This window comes from Rhinatrema bivittatum, chromosome 3 (assembly GCF_901001135.1).
Source record: "Rhinatrema bivittatum chromosome 3, aRhiBiv1.1, whole genome shotgun sequence".
Classification (NCBI taxonomy): Eukaryota; Metazoa; Chordata; class Amphibia; order Gymnophiona; family Rhinatrematidae; genus Rhinatrema; species Rhinatrema bivittatum.
The window spans coordinates 197595977-197608530 of record NC_042617.1 but is presented as its reverse complement, the minus strand read 5'-3'; the positions used below and the strand labels follow the sequence as shown (position 1 = coordinate 197608530).

Below are 12554 nucleotides of genomic sequence, written 5' to 3'. Positions count from 1 at the left end.
GGGCCTATTTTCAAAAGGCCTGGCGACACGTGTAAAGCCCCTGGATGCGTGTAAGTCACGGGGCTTTTCTGAATGGGCAGGCAGGGCGCGGGACAAGGGCAGGGTAGGCGGTCCAGCGCAGGGGCAGGGTGGGAGGCATGGCCGAGGACTCCGGCACAGTGACTGTGTCAGGGGATCGTGCGCCGGCCAACTGCCGGCGCGCGCAATTTACGCCTGCCTCTGGCAGGCGTAACTTTTGAGATAAAGGTACGGGGGGGGGGTTTCGGGCAAGGGGGTGGGACAGGTAGGGGAAGGGAGGGGAAGGTGGAGGGGGAAAAGGAAAGTTCTCTCCGAGGCCGCTCCGATTTTGGAGTGGCCTCGGAGGGAACAGGGAAAGACAGCTGGTCTCCCTGAGGGCTCGGCGCGCGCAAGGTGCACTAGTGTGCCCCCCTTGCGTGCGCCGACCCCTGATTTTATAACATGTGCGTGGCTGCGTGCGCATGTTATAAAATTGGCGTAAATTTGTGCGCGCCGGGTAGCGCGCACAAATGTACGCCATGCACATACCTTTTAAAATCTTCCCCAAATAGCCAGTATGCTTGTTAAGCATACTGGCTATTTGGGGCAGTATTAGTGTTCGGAGGCGTTCCTGATGCCAGGGTTGAAGAGGGGTTTGCACTTGCATGCTTTTGCATTTTCAAAAGTACACAAGCAATTTTCCCTGAAAAATCTCAGTGCACAAATTAGCAGGTTCAGGTAGTTTTGGTGGGATAATTTTTAAACGAAAATTGTGTGCATACTTTCCCTTTGAAAACTTATGTAACTTATGCACATATTTGATTTGAAATGAAGAAGGCTGTTACCCTCATAATGTCAAGTTAACAACTCACAGGTTTCTCCATAGCTGCTTTCTTCCTGCATATTTTTGTTCTCAACACTCTTAGGATCTATTAGTAACAGGCATTAGGCTTAACGCATGCAGCTAATGTGCCTTAATGTTCAAGTTACCTTAAGCTTGTGTCACTAAACCGGTTAATGCATACAATTTGAGCAATGCTCCTGTGCCCAATTATCTTATTTATTTATTTATTTATTTAACACTTTTCTATACCGACCTTCATGAAAAATTTCATATCAGATCGGTTTACATGTAACAAAGGGTATAACTTAAACAAGAACAATTCACTAGAAGCGGAAGTTACATATAACAAGGGTAGATAACTTGGAGGCTAGGCTAGTCAGAGGTACAGGACAGTGTAACTGAGGAGAACTAGAAAAGGCAATGAAACAAAAGAAACGGCGGCTTAATTATAATGTCTAAACATAGCGGGGCGTTAGCCAGTAGAGCAGAGTCCTGTCTTGCGGGGTCATCCCTGGGTCTGGGACCAATCTAGCCGGAGACCCCCCTTGGGTTGGCTCCTTCAGTCCTTGTATGCTTGCTTGATGCCTGGCACCGCCATATGAGGAAGGTATTAGTGGGTGGGATTTCCCTCCCTTCACCCCAGGAAATATGAAAACACTACAGATAGAATTATAAACAGGGCTGGCAGTATTTACAAGTATGTACAAGTTTTATGTGATTACATGATATACATTTCTACAAGATACCTACCAATTGGCACATTTAGCTACTTGGGGAGTGTTAGTCCCCACAAATACCACCATATAGAAAAGAGAGAATGTCTTTTTTCCCTTTGATCAAATACATTTACCCTCCCCATTTTTCCTTTTCCATTATACTCCAAGTCTCACCCATGTGAAGCAATGCAACTGGGCTGGTGGGAACTGCCAGTCATAAGGGGGGGGGGGATCCATTGCATTCAAACTGCTACTGCTGTCTCCTGTTCTCTTCTTGTGCTCTACTATTGGGTCCATGCCCTCCTGAGGGATCAAACTCTACCTCCTGATCCACTGTCCACACCTTCCTGAGGTACCCAACTCCATCTCCTAATCAGCTGCTGGGGTCTGCATTTTCCTGGGAGACTCAGTCCACCTTTGCACAGTCAATGTCCTGAGGCTTTTTTCCTCAGTGGGAGGTGTTTCTGTTTGGGTTTATCACTCAGCTAGGCTCATGGCTTGATCATTTTTCAGTGATTGCAGCTCTTAGTGACTCCTGCTCTTAGTGATTCCAGCTTAGCTAAGTCCATGAGTAGTTATTCACTTTTATCCAACCTGGAGGAACCTCTCCTCAAAGCCACAAGGATGAGTCCAAGGCAGGATTATACTACCTCACTTATTTTTGTTTGCTCTGAAAATCAAGTACCCAAGGGATTGAACCCCTTGCCCTTTGTCATTCAGGTTGAGGATCTGTTTGATAAAGACTGTTTTTCAAAACATATCTAACGCAAATCTCTCTCTTAGTCAAAATTCTACAATGTAGGACTTTGCCAATATTTGTGAAGTAATATTTTACTGTAATTCAGCAGTAACAGTTAGGGGGATTGTCATATGCAAATCCCTAACCGGAAACTCTGACTCATACCTCTTCAACAAGAATTTAATCACCTTCATAGCAGGGGTCTGATCACCTTTTCGGTCTTGATCTGACTTTTATGGTCTGGCCGCTCATGTTACTTTGCCTTGCCTGTTGTAATTCATTTTGATTGCAGCATGCTGTTTCTCAACCCCACTTCCCAAGAGAAAGGTTGCATTTGCAAGTGTGTTAGCATTACCGGCAGGTAATGTTAACACATAAATACAATCTAAAATGTGATCAGCTTCTACTGTTAATGCTGGATTTTTACAGGAGGTTTATGAAAGGCTTTTCAAAGATTGTAACACTTCTGTCTACCCTACTGATGAAGAATATGCCCTTCATATGGACAAGAGAATCGAAGGAAGCATTCGACCTCTTTAAAAAGGCGTTTACTTCAGCCTTGATATTAGAGCATCAGATTCCAAGGAGACAGTTCATTGTAGAGATGGTGTCATCCAATACAGCACTAGGAGCAGTGCTAAGCCCAGCAGAAAGCTCTGGAAGAGGTGCCACATCCCTGTATTTTTTTCTATTGAAAACGAAATGCAGCCAAACAAAATTATAGTACCTGGCAGTAAAGAAAGCATTTGATGAATGGTGCACTAATTAGAATCAACATAACTCTTGATTTTGGTTCTGATGGAATACAAAAAACTGGAATATTTGAAAACGCCAGAGTCAGTATTTGAATATGAGACAGGTACGGTGAACTCTGTTTATCTCTCAATTCCAGTTCATACTGAAATATATTATATACTGGGTAAAAAAAAATGCAAAAGCTAATGCCTTGCAAAAGCAGATGCCTTATCAAGGACAGATGAAGAAGATGTTAAAAAACAGTCAAGGCCAGGAAATTTTGTGATGTCTAAAGTCTCAAAAGACCTGATAACTTTGATCAAGAAAAAGACCAAATGAGATCAGTGGCGTAGCTAGACAATTTGACGCCCAGGGCAAGAGACTTCTTCGGCGCCCCCTCCCTCCATCAATGATTTGCATTGAAATCGGTGCTATTCTTCTGCACTCATTTTTATGAGCGAGAGTGCAAATAAGATAATTTCAAAACAGCTGATGAATAGAATATCCAATAATTAAAGATTAATGCAAATTTTGAAAGCTTTACCAAACACCAATAAAATATTTCAAACAGCAGACACATCACATACTACCCAATAATTAAAATGGTAGTCAATCAAGAAAAATGAACTTAAAAAGCCACCTTTACTTACCCTCTCCAGCAGTTCTCCTCTTAAAATTTAGTAATTTCATCTTTCATCCAACTTTTCAACAAAATCAGCACAAAAGTTGAGGTATATGCATTATCACACTTCATTTTTTTAAACTGGCAGATTCCTTTCTCACATACACTCACACACAGAAGCTCCATTCCTTTCTTACATATACATCACATCACATACACATACACACACACACACACACAGAAAGAAGATTGGCGCAGCCGGTCTAGCTGATCATGTGGCCGAAGAAAGGAAGATCGGTGCAGCTGGAGACCAGCCGCCGAGACATAAGGGGTGCCGCGGCAGGCAGCCAGCCCCCGACTCTCCCTGCCTCCCCCCCCAGTGCCACCCTCCCGACGCCCCCCCTGGTGGTCCAGCGGAGGGCCCGGGAGCGATCTGCCACTCCCGGGGCCTCCGCTGCCACTAAGCAAAATGGCGCCGGTGGCCTTCAGCCCCTGTCACATGGTAGGGGCTAAAGGTCACCGGCGCCATTTTGCTTAGTGGCAGCGGAGGCCCCGGGAGCGGCAGATCGCTCCCGGGACCTCCGCTGGACCACTAGGGGGGTGTCGGGAGGGTGACACTGGCGGGGCGGCAGGGCAGGTCGGGAGCTGGCTGCCTGCCGTGGCGTCCCCTAAATCTCAACGCTTGGTCTCCATCTAGGCGAGTCGAAGGCTGGCAGAATTTTGAAAGGGCACTTTTTGCCCTTTCAAAATTCTGCTGCCTGCCGCGGCGCCCCCTAAGTCTCGGCGCCCTAGGCACAGGCCTAGCTCGCCTAGTGGTTCTGCCGGCCCTGAGGCAGAGCCAGGCGTTTTGGCGCCCCCTTAGACCCGGCGCCCGGGGCGGCCGCCCACCCTTCGCTACGCCACTGAATGAGATCCTTCTGAAGAAATAATAAAGAGTACAGTATGGAAAGCAAGGAGACTTTATCAAAGAAAATGATTGTGTATCTGATAGGGGTGTGCATTCGTTTGCAATGTATTGGTAATCCCCAACTTATTCCCAACTTATTCCATATTCGTTGTATTCGTGGGGAAGCGAAACATATCGCGATTCCTCACAAATACAACAAATCTTCACCGAATTATTCGGCCATCTAAAGGAGCGAATTTAAACAAACCCCCCACCCTCCTGACCACCCCAAGACTTACCAAAACTCCCTGGTGGTCCAGCAGGGGGTCTGGGAGCCATCTCCTGCACTCACACCATCTTGTGCTCCTACCACGTGACAGGCGCTGACCAATGGCACCGGTAGTGATTGCTATCGGTGCCATTTTGATTACTGGCAGCCGACGGCCCGTATATCCTGTCTCTTCTAGATGGGAAAGCCCTGGCATGGGCCTCACCTCTCTGGGAGCATAATGATCCAGTTCTCCAAGACTTGACCGACTTCCTTGCACTTTTTCGTTCTGTTTTTGATGACCCTGTTCGCAAGACTATTGCTGTTTTTGATGACCCTGCTCGCAAGACTATTGCTGGATCTGCATTACTGCACCTTCAGCAAGGTACTAAATCTTTAACAGACTACGTTATTGAGTTTAAAACCTTGTCCTCAGAACTACATTGGAACTCAGACTGCTTACGGACTGTCTTCCTGGAAGGTCTTAACTTTCGCATTAAAGATGAGCTAGCAGCACGTGAGCTCCCCGACCACTTGGACTCCCTCATTGAATTAGCTGGAAGTATTGATCACCAGCTGCGAGAGCACTCACAGGAGCTGAAAACTTCCAAGAAGGTACCATTGGGGGTTCCTCGCTCCTGTCCACCACCAGTACCCAGACTATGCCGGTACCAACTATTGAAAATGAGGAACCCATGCAATTGGGCCACAGCCACTTGTCCGCTAAAGAGAGGCATTACGGGAAAAGACTGGGTCTCTACATGTACTGTGGACAACCTGGTCACGCCGTTCCCACTTGTCCTATCTGTCCGGAAAACTCGCAGACCTAGAATCCGCCGGATGACTCCTCCTAGGTCTTACCTCACCATCTCCTCCACTAACTCTTCCAGTCTCCATTACTTCCAATGCCTTTGAGTTCCACACATTAGCATTAGTGGATACCGGTGCCGGTGGCAACTTTATACTTCATCAACTCGTGGAGTACCTACGAATCCCCACCGTCCAGATACCTACACCACTACTCTTGTCTTCAATCCATGGTGAGCCACTGCCAGGTGAGATCTTCCTTACCACTCAACCTATTCGTCTCCGCATGGAGTCCCTGCAATACATCCAGTGGTTCCTGCAATACATCTAATGATACTCGGGTTACCATGGCTGCAAGTACACACTACTCAATTTGACTGGAGCACCCTCCAATTATCTCAGTGGGGAAAATCTTGCCATGGGAGATGTCTCGAGGTGGTGTCTCCTGTGGCATGCCTGACCACCACCACATCTCTTCCGGGCCTGGATGGAGACCTTGACGAAGATGAAGACAAAAACATGGAATTCCAACATGGAACAGAGTGCCAATGAGAACAGGGATGAAGAGAAGTCCTAAGGAGGACTGGCTCCTTGCGAAGGCCACGAAGCAATGAAGACAGGTCCTCTTTATAGGGCTGAAGAGGAGACTCCCACAATGACATCACAGGAGGACCACTCCTACGCTGGCCCTTTAAGAATGGACGAGAGGCACGGCCTCACACCTAAGAAAGAAGTGGGCAGGACCCTGGAGAACGGCCTTCCACTGACAAACCGCCCCCCAGCCATATAGTCTGGCAACTATTGTGACCACCATCCAATCTGGAATCACCAAAGGCACCCCCCCCCCACCCCCGCCTGAAGTTGTCTGGGTTGAGCCACCAGCCTAGGCTGGAGTGAGTGCATTCCATCAGAGGTAACTGAATATGAAACTGTTCCAAGACCAGGTTCCAGCGGGAGAGCAATGCTGATTGCAAGGGCCACATATAAACGAAAGACCAAAGAACCAATTCCAGAATCGAGGTCATAGATCCCAGCACCTGTATGTAATCCCAAACTATCGGGGATTGTTTGTTTAGTAACACCCGTACCTGGCCTTGAAGCTTGACCATACGCTCCTCCGTTAGGGATACTGTGCCCTGACGAGTGTCGAACAGAGCTCCCAAAAACTCCAAGGACTGGGAAGGAGCCAGTTGACTTTTGGACAGGTTGACCACCCAACCAAGGCTTCATAGGAATTGCAGCACCCGATTGATTGCTTCTTGGCAACGCAATTCCAACTTTGCTCTGATCAGCCAATTGTCTAAGTACAGATGTACTAAATTCCCCTCCTTGCGGAGCTGCGCTGCCACCACTACCATAATCTTGGTGAATGTCCTGAGCGCAGTGGCTAGTCTGAACGGTAGTGCCTGGAACTGATAGTGGCGTCCCAAGACTGAAAACCTTAGAAAACGTTGATGATCTTCTCGGATGCCGATGTGCAGATAGGCTTCGGTGAGATCCAAAGATGCCAGAAATTCCCCCTGTCGCACCGATACAATTTATTCATTTATTTATTTTTAGCTTTTATATACCGATCTTCTTGCATTGGATACAATGATGGACCTTAAGGTTTCCATATGGAAGCGAGGAATCCACAGGCATCTGTTGATCCGCTTGAGGTCTAGGAAGGGGCGAAAAGTTCCTTCCTTCTTGGGTACCACGAAATAAATGGAGTATCGACCCTTTCGAAGCTCCGTCGATAGGACTGGCACGATGGCTCCGAGGACGAGAAGTCGCCTTAAACTCTCTTGAACCGCTCTGCGCTTTGGTATCTGACGTAGGGAGAGACCAGGAACCGCTGGTGGAGTATACATGCAAAATCTAATGTGTAACCATATCTTATCACAGAAAGGACCCACTGATACGACGTGATTTTGGCCCACTCCTCATAGAACAGAATCAGTCTGCCGCCCACCACTGGAACTGAGGAATGAGCCGGCCACCCATCTGGTCTTTCCACCCAGCGTGCCTTGGCCGGATCCAGGCTTACTGAAACGCCGCCCCAAAAGGATGGAGTGTAGGACTGCTGCCTGCTGGCATTGAGACAAAAGGAAGAAACTGAGCCCTGAAGTCTGGGGTCTCCGACCTCCATGAAAACGAGATCTGGAGGGAAAAACTCCTCTCGACTATGGCTTATCCTCCGGCAGGTGATGGACCTTATTCTCGGCCAGGTCCTCCAGTTCCTTGCTGAAGAGCAGCTTACCTTTAAACGGCAGGGATCCTAGTTGAGCCTTGGAAGAGACATCCGCAACCCAGTTGCGTAACCACAAAAGACGTTGTGCGGACACTGCCGACATCATGGTCCTGGCTGACGTGCGAAGCAAATCGTAAAAAGCATTCGCACTGTAGGCAATTTATTTTATTTTATTTATTTATTTGAAAACTTTTTTATATCGATATTCGTAGGGACATCATATCGGTTTACATCTTAACTAAAGAGAGGAAAATACAATGAACAGGTGGGGGGGAGAGGGCTAACATAGGAACAAGTAAGACAGCAATGAATTGAGAGGAACATCAAGGGCTGCTCAAGCGAGCTGATAAATGACATGAAGGAGGCAACTGTGCCCAACAAACTTTGTATAAGGTTCAGGGAGTAGTAATAAGGGGGCAGGAGGGGTCAACGGTTATGGGGGGGGCAGAAGGGTAAGCTTGCTTAAAAAGCCAGGTTTTGAGGTTAGCCCTGAATTTAAAAGCGCAAGTCTCAAGCCGGAGGTTGGGGGGGGGGGGGGTAATGAATTCCAGAGTGTGGGTCCAGCAACGGAGAGGGCCCGGTCCCTCGTGGCGATGAGGTGTGCCTTTTTTAGGGAAGGCACGTGGAGGGTCCCATTGTTGGAGGCTCTGGTGGCATGGTTAGATCGTATTGGACAGAAGGGCTCGTCAAGCCAATTTGAGTTGTGGGAGTGAAAGGCTTTGTGGATCACAGTAAGGGTTTTATAGATGAATTGGCTAACCACACATAACATCCATCACTTAACCACAGTCAATTATATAGCTGCAATCTCAAGAATATCTCCATAGAGGACATTTAAACCCTTAATTTACCGTCGGGACAATACTATACACCTACTCTCAAGGTCATATAAATCAGTTTTATTTCATAGATTCATCTAGCTTCAATACTCGCCGCCTTCCGCTATATCATAATCCGGACTATACTCCATGCCTTACCCCACATTTCTTAAAATAGTTGATATAAGTTATACAAGTTGCATTTTTTGCTGTTGATTTTTAACTTGTTTGATGTCAGTTGTTTTCCTGTTTGATGTCAGTTGCTCCCAAATGTATTAAGTTGTTGTATCTGTAAACCGGAGTGAAGGCAGCTAGCTAAATTCCGGTATATAAAAGCTTTTAAATAAATAAATGATGCGTGATGGAATCAGGAGCCAGTGAAGATTTTTCAGAATGGGGGTAATGTGGTCATATTTGCGGGTGTTAGAGATAGTTCTTGCTACAGCATTCTGTAGCATTTGGAGAGGTTTTACGGAGGAATAGGAGAGACCTAGGAGGAGGGCATTGCAGTAGTCCATTTTTGTTGAGAGGGTGGATTGTATGACAGTGCGGAAATCAGCGGCGTGAAGCAAGGGTTTTAGTTTTTTCTTCACATTAAGTTTGAAAAAACCTTCCTTTAGGATCAGGATGATGTGTTTTTTTAGGTTCAGTTGTTGGTCAATTTGAACCCCGAGGTTTCTTGCGCAGGGCTGTGTAAGAAAGGCTTTATAGGCAGGGTCATTTGCAAGTGCAGGTTTGGGGGGAGAGTGTTGTGAGATGAGGAGGAGTTCTGTTTTTGAGGCATTTAAGGCGAGGTGCAGGTCAGTGAGGAGTGCGTTGATCGCGGTGAGGCAGTTTTTCCAGAAGACAAGTGCGTTGGTCAGGGAGTCCTGGATGGGTATGATGATTTGCATCATACCCTCCAGGTGGGGCGTCTGGAGGCAATGACCGCCTCCAGATGCCCTGCCTGGAGGGTTTCTTCCTGGGATAATGACTTGTTGGCAAGGAGCTGCTGCACCCAACACAGACCTGCTCACAACAAAAAATTGCTACACATTGCCACTCGGATCCCCAGGGCAGAGACGTCAAAAATCTTTTTAAGCTGAATTTCCAGCTTACGATCCTGCAGGTCCTTGAGGGCTGTTCCCCCCATTACCAGAATGGTGGTCGTCTTCGTGACCGCTGCCACAGATTAATCTACCTTAGGAACCCTTAAGAGCTCCAAGGCTTCCTCGGGTAGGGGATAGAGCTTATCCATCGCCTTCGCCACCTTAAGGCCCAAGTCCGGAGTGTCCCACTCCTTAAAAAGTAAATCCGTGGCTGAAAAATGGAAGGGGAAGGACGAAGGACGCCCCCGTAGACCCAACACCACAGGATCCATAGCTCCTAGGCGAGATTCCTCCTGAGGAAGATGAATTCCTAGCTCCCTAAAATAGGGATAAGGGGTCCCAGTTTATCTCTGCGAAAGAGACGGACCACCTTCGGATCATCCCCGTCTGCCCCATGGACCCCCCTCAAACTGCTTTGCTGTTGCTCGGTCTCCCCCTCTACTCCCCTCGGGGGCTGAGAGGGCAAGTCCTGGTCGTCTTGATCCTCCAAGACTGAGGAAGAATCGGGGTCAGCCACCGGAGTTCTGAAGGGTTTAGGCCGCTGGCCAGACAAGGAGCCTACGTCCTGAGAGGTCCGCACCCGCTTCTGAGGCCGGGGATGGGAGTCCAGGAGGGAAGGCCTTCTCTTACTCACCTTGCAAGCCTTATGCATGAGCAGGATAAAATCAGAGGAAAATGAAGACTCCGATGAGGTATCATCCGTGTCCCCTGCAGCAGTATCCTCAGCATTAGTCCTGCCACTATCCGTGGGTCTGTCCCCCTCAGGGACTCCGCGCTGAGGGAATAAACTCGGGGGAAGGTCGTTCTGCCCAGACGCTGCCTGCACTGCTGAAATCACCGGCCCCAAAGGAGATAAAATGGTGCCTACCACCGGGACCGCTGACCCCAAGGGACCTAAAATGGCGCCCGTTCCACGCTTCCCGGTAACGGGCCAGGAATCGCAGCCGGGCAGCTCCCCAAAGGCACCCATAACTGTCTGGACCCTGAGGACTACCCCCTTCGGAGGCACGGAGGCACCCTCACCCCCGGAAACACACAAGGTGCACAGGCCGTCCCGAGATAGGTGTGCTCGCTCCGCGCCGCAGGCCCCACACATGGCCCAATGTGGCATGGGAGCAAAAGGAACAAAAAACTACCACCAGCCCCCTGAAACCGCGGCGCCAAAACACACACACACACACACACCGCAATCAGAAGGGCCCCGGGATTCGAATCGCATTAAACAACAAAAAATGATTTTTTATTTTTTTTTACAATTACCTGTCCAGCAGCCTCAGGTCCTGAACCTACTGGGGGAGTGAGCCGGGCTCCCCGGTGTCACCCCCAGTCGCTAAGTGTGTTGCCATAAGAGTCCTCAACCTCCAACACCAATGGCCTCTGTAGCCAGGGGGGGTGGTCCCCTCAGGACCTCACAACCCCCTGGGAGGCGAGAGACCCTAACCTGCAGGAACACACTGTGGTCCATCTCCTTAAAGACTGTCCCTACACTTTTTATTTTAACTTTCTTTTGACCTAACTCTATTCGAACATAAGGCTAGGCCCTAACTCAGACTGTAGGTTTTGCACCTCCTCCACCTGCTGGAGACAGAAGAATACTGCCAGTAGGTGGCACCCTCCTAGATAAGGCAGAGTTTTGTTTGTAAACTTCTGTCTCCATCTGCTAGAGGAGAGGCAAAACCCAGGAGTCTGGACTGATCCGGATACGTACAGGGAACAGACTTTGAGTACCTAGTGAGAGGAGAAAGGGGTGTTGGGAGAGGGAGTACCTAATGAGAATCAAGTAACTAGAAAATGAAAAACAGACCCTTAAAAAATAAACTCAAGACATGTATTATCTGTTCATGTTGTTTGTTTCACCTTAAAGAAACATGTCAATGATTGAGGAGGGAGAGGCATCTGCAAATAGATGAAGCATACAAGCGTGAGATGCATCTGCATTGGAGGGAAGTGCAGGAGTGCAAGCACCATCTCCACATACAGCAGTAACAAACGACGACCATGACATCCATCTGAAAAAAGAAAATAAAATTAAATACATTAACACTACAACCTTGAGACATTTCTGCATACCCGGGGACACAGAAAGGATAGCATCACATAAAATTATGTGTGCAGGTGTTTGTATCCTTTCTTTACTAACAACTAAGACCTATTAGTATTTAGTGGGGAAATGGCCAATAGGGCTGTTCCACAACCTCTTATCAGGCTTAAGAAGCAAACCTGCAGTGCTGTTCTTCTCTAGGCTCCCCAGTCTTCATCCCCCTTCCCCTTTGCTCTCACCCTGTATTACTAGGAGAAGAAGAGGAAGGGGGTCATAGTGAAGCTTACACAGCAGAGCACAGAACACTCACACAATGGAGGGATTTAGCATTAGTCAGAAACTGTTGAGCTAGTAAATGCCGCTCTGGGCCACTGCTTTACCCAATCCAGGGTACGATGCCTTCCAGTTTCTCAGGCTATCATCCTAGGTCTTGTTGCCTCTGCTGCTGATGTCCACACAAATGAAGGTGAAACATGCAAGGGCGGTTGTCACTTTGACATGTACTGGTAAAAGCATGGCCCCTTCGGGTGCTTGGTTCCAGATCACTCTCTAACTGCTGGCATAGGTCGTGTATGGTTTTCTTGTTGAACTTGAACCTGCACATTACTTGCTCCTCTGAGAGATCCAAGTCTTATATACCATGTGTAAGGGGTACCTCCTTCTTCTCCTCTGCTCTCTTTCCCTCCTCAGCTGCACAGACATCCATACCCATAGGGTCAGTAGAGTCATCTTGAAAAGGGAGTCTCCAATACAGACTAGC

At 48.1% G+C, this 12554-nt stretch overlaps 1 protein-coding gene across 3 annotated transcripts in view; it reads left to right on the top strand.

The window, feature by feature from the left end:
• Positions 1-12554, top strand: part of LOC115088721 (neurofilament heavy polypeptide-like) — a 67536-nt gene that overhangs the window by 50477 nt on the left and 4505 nt on the right. The window lies entirely within an intron of this gene.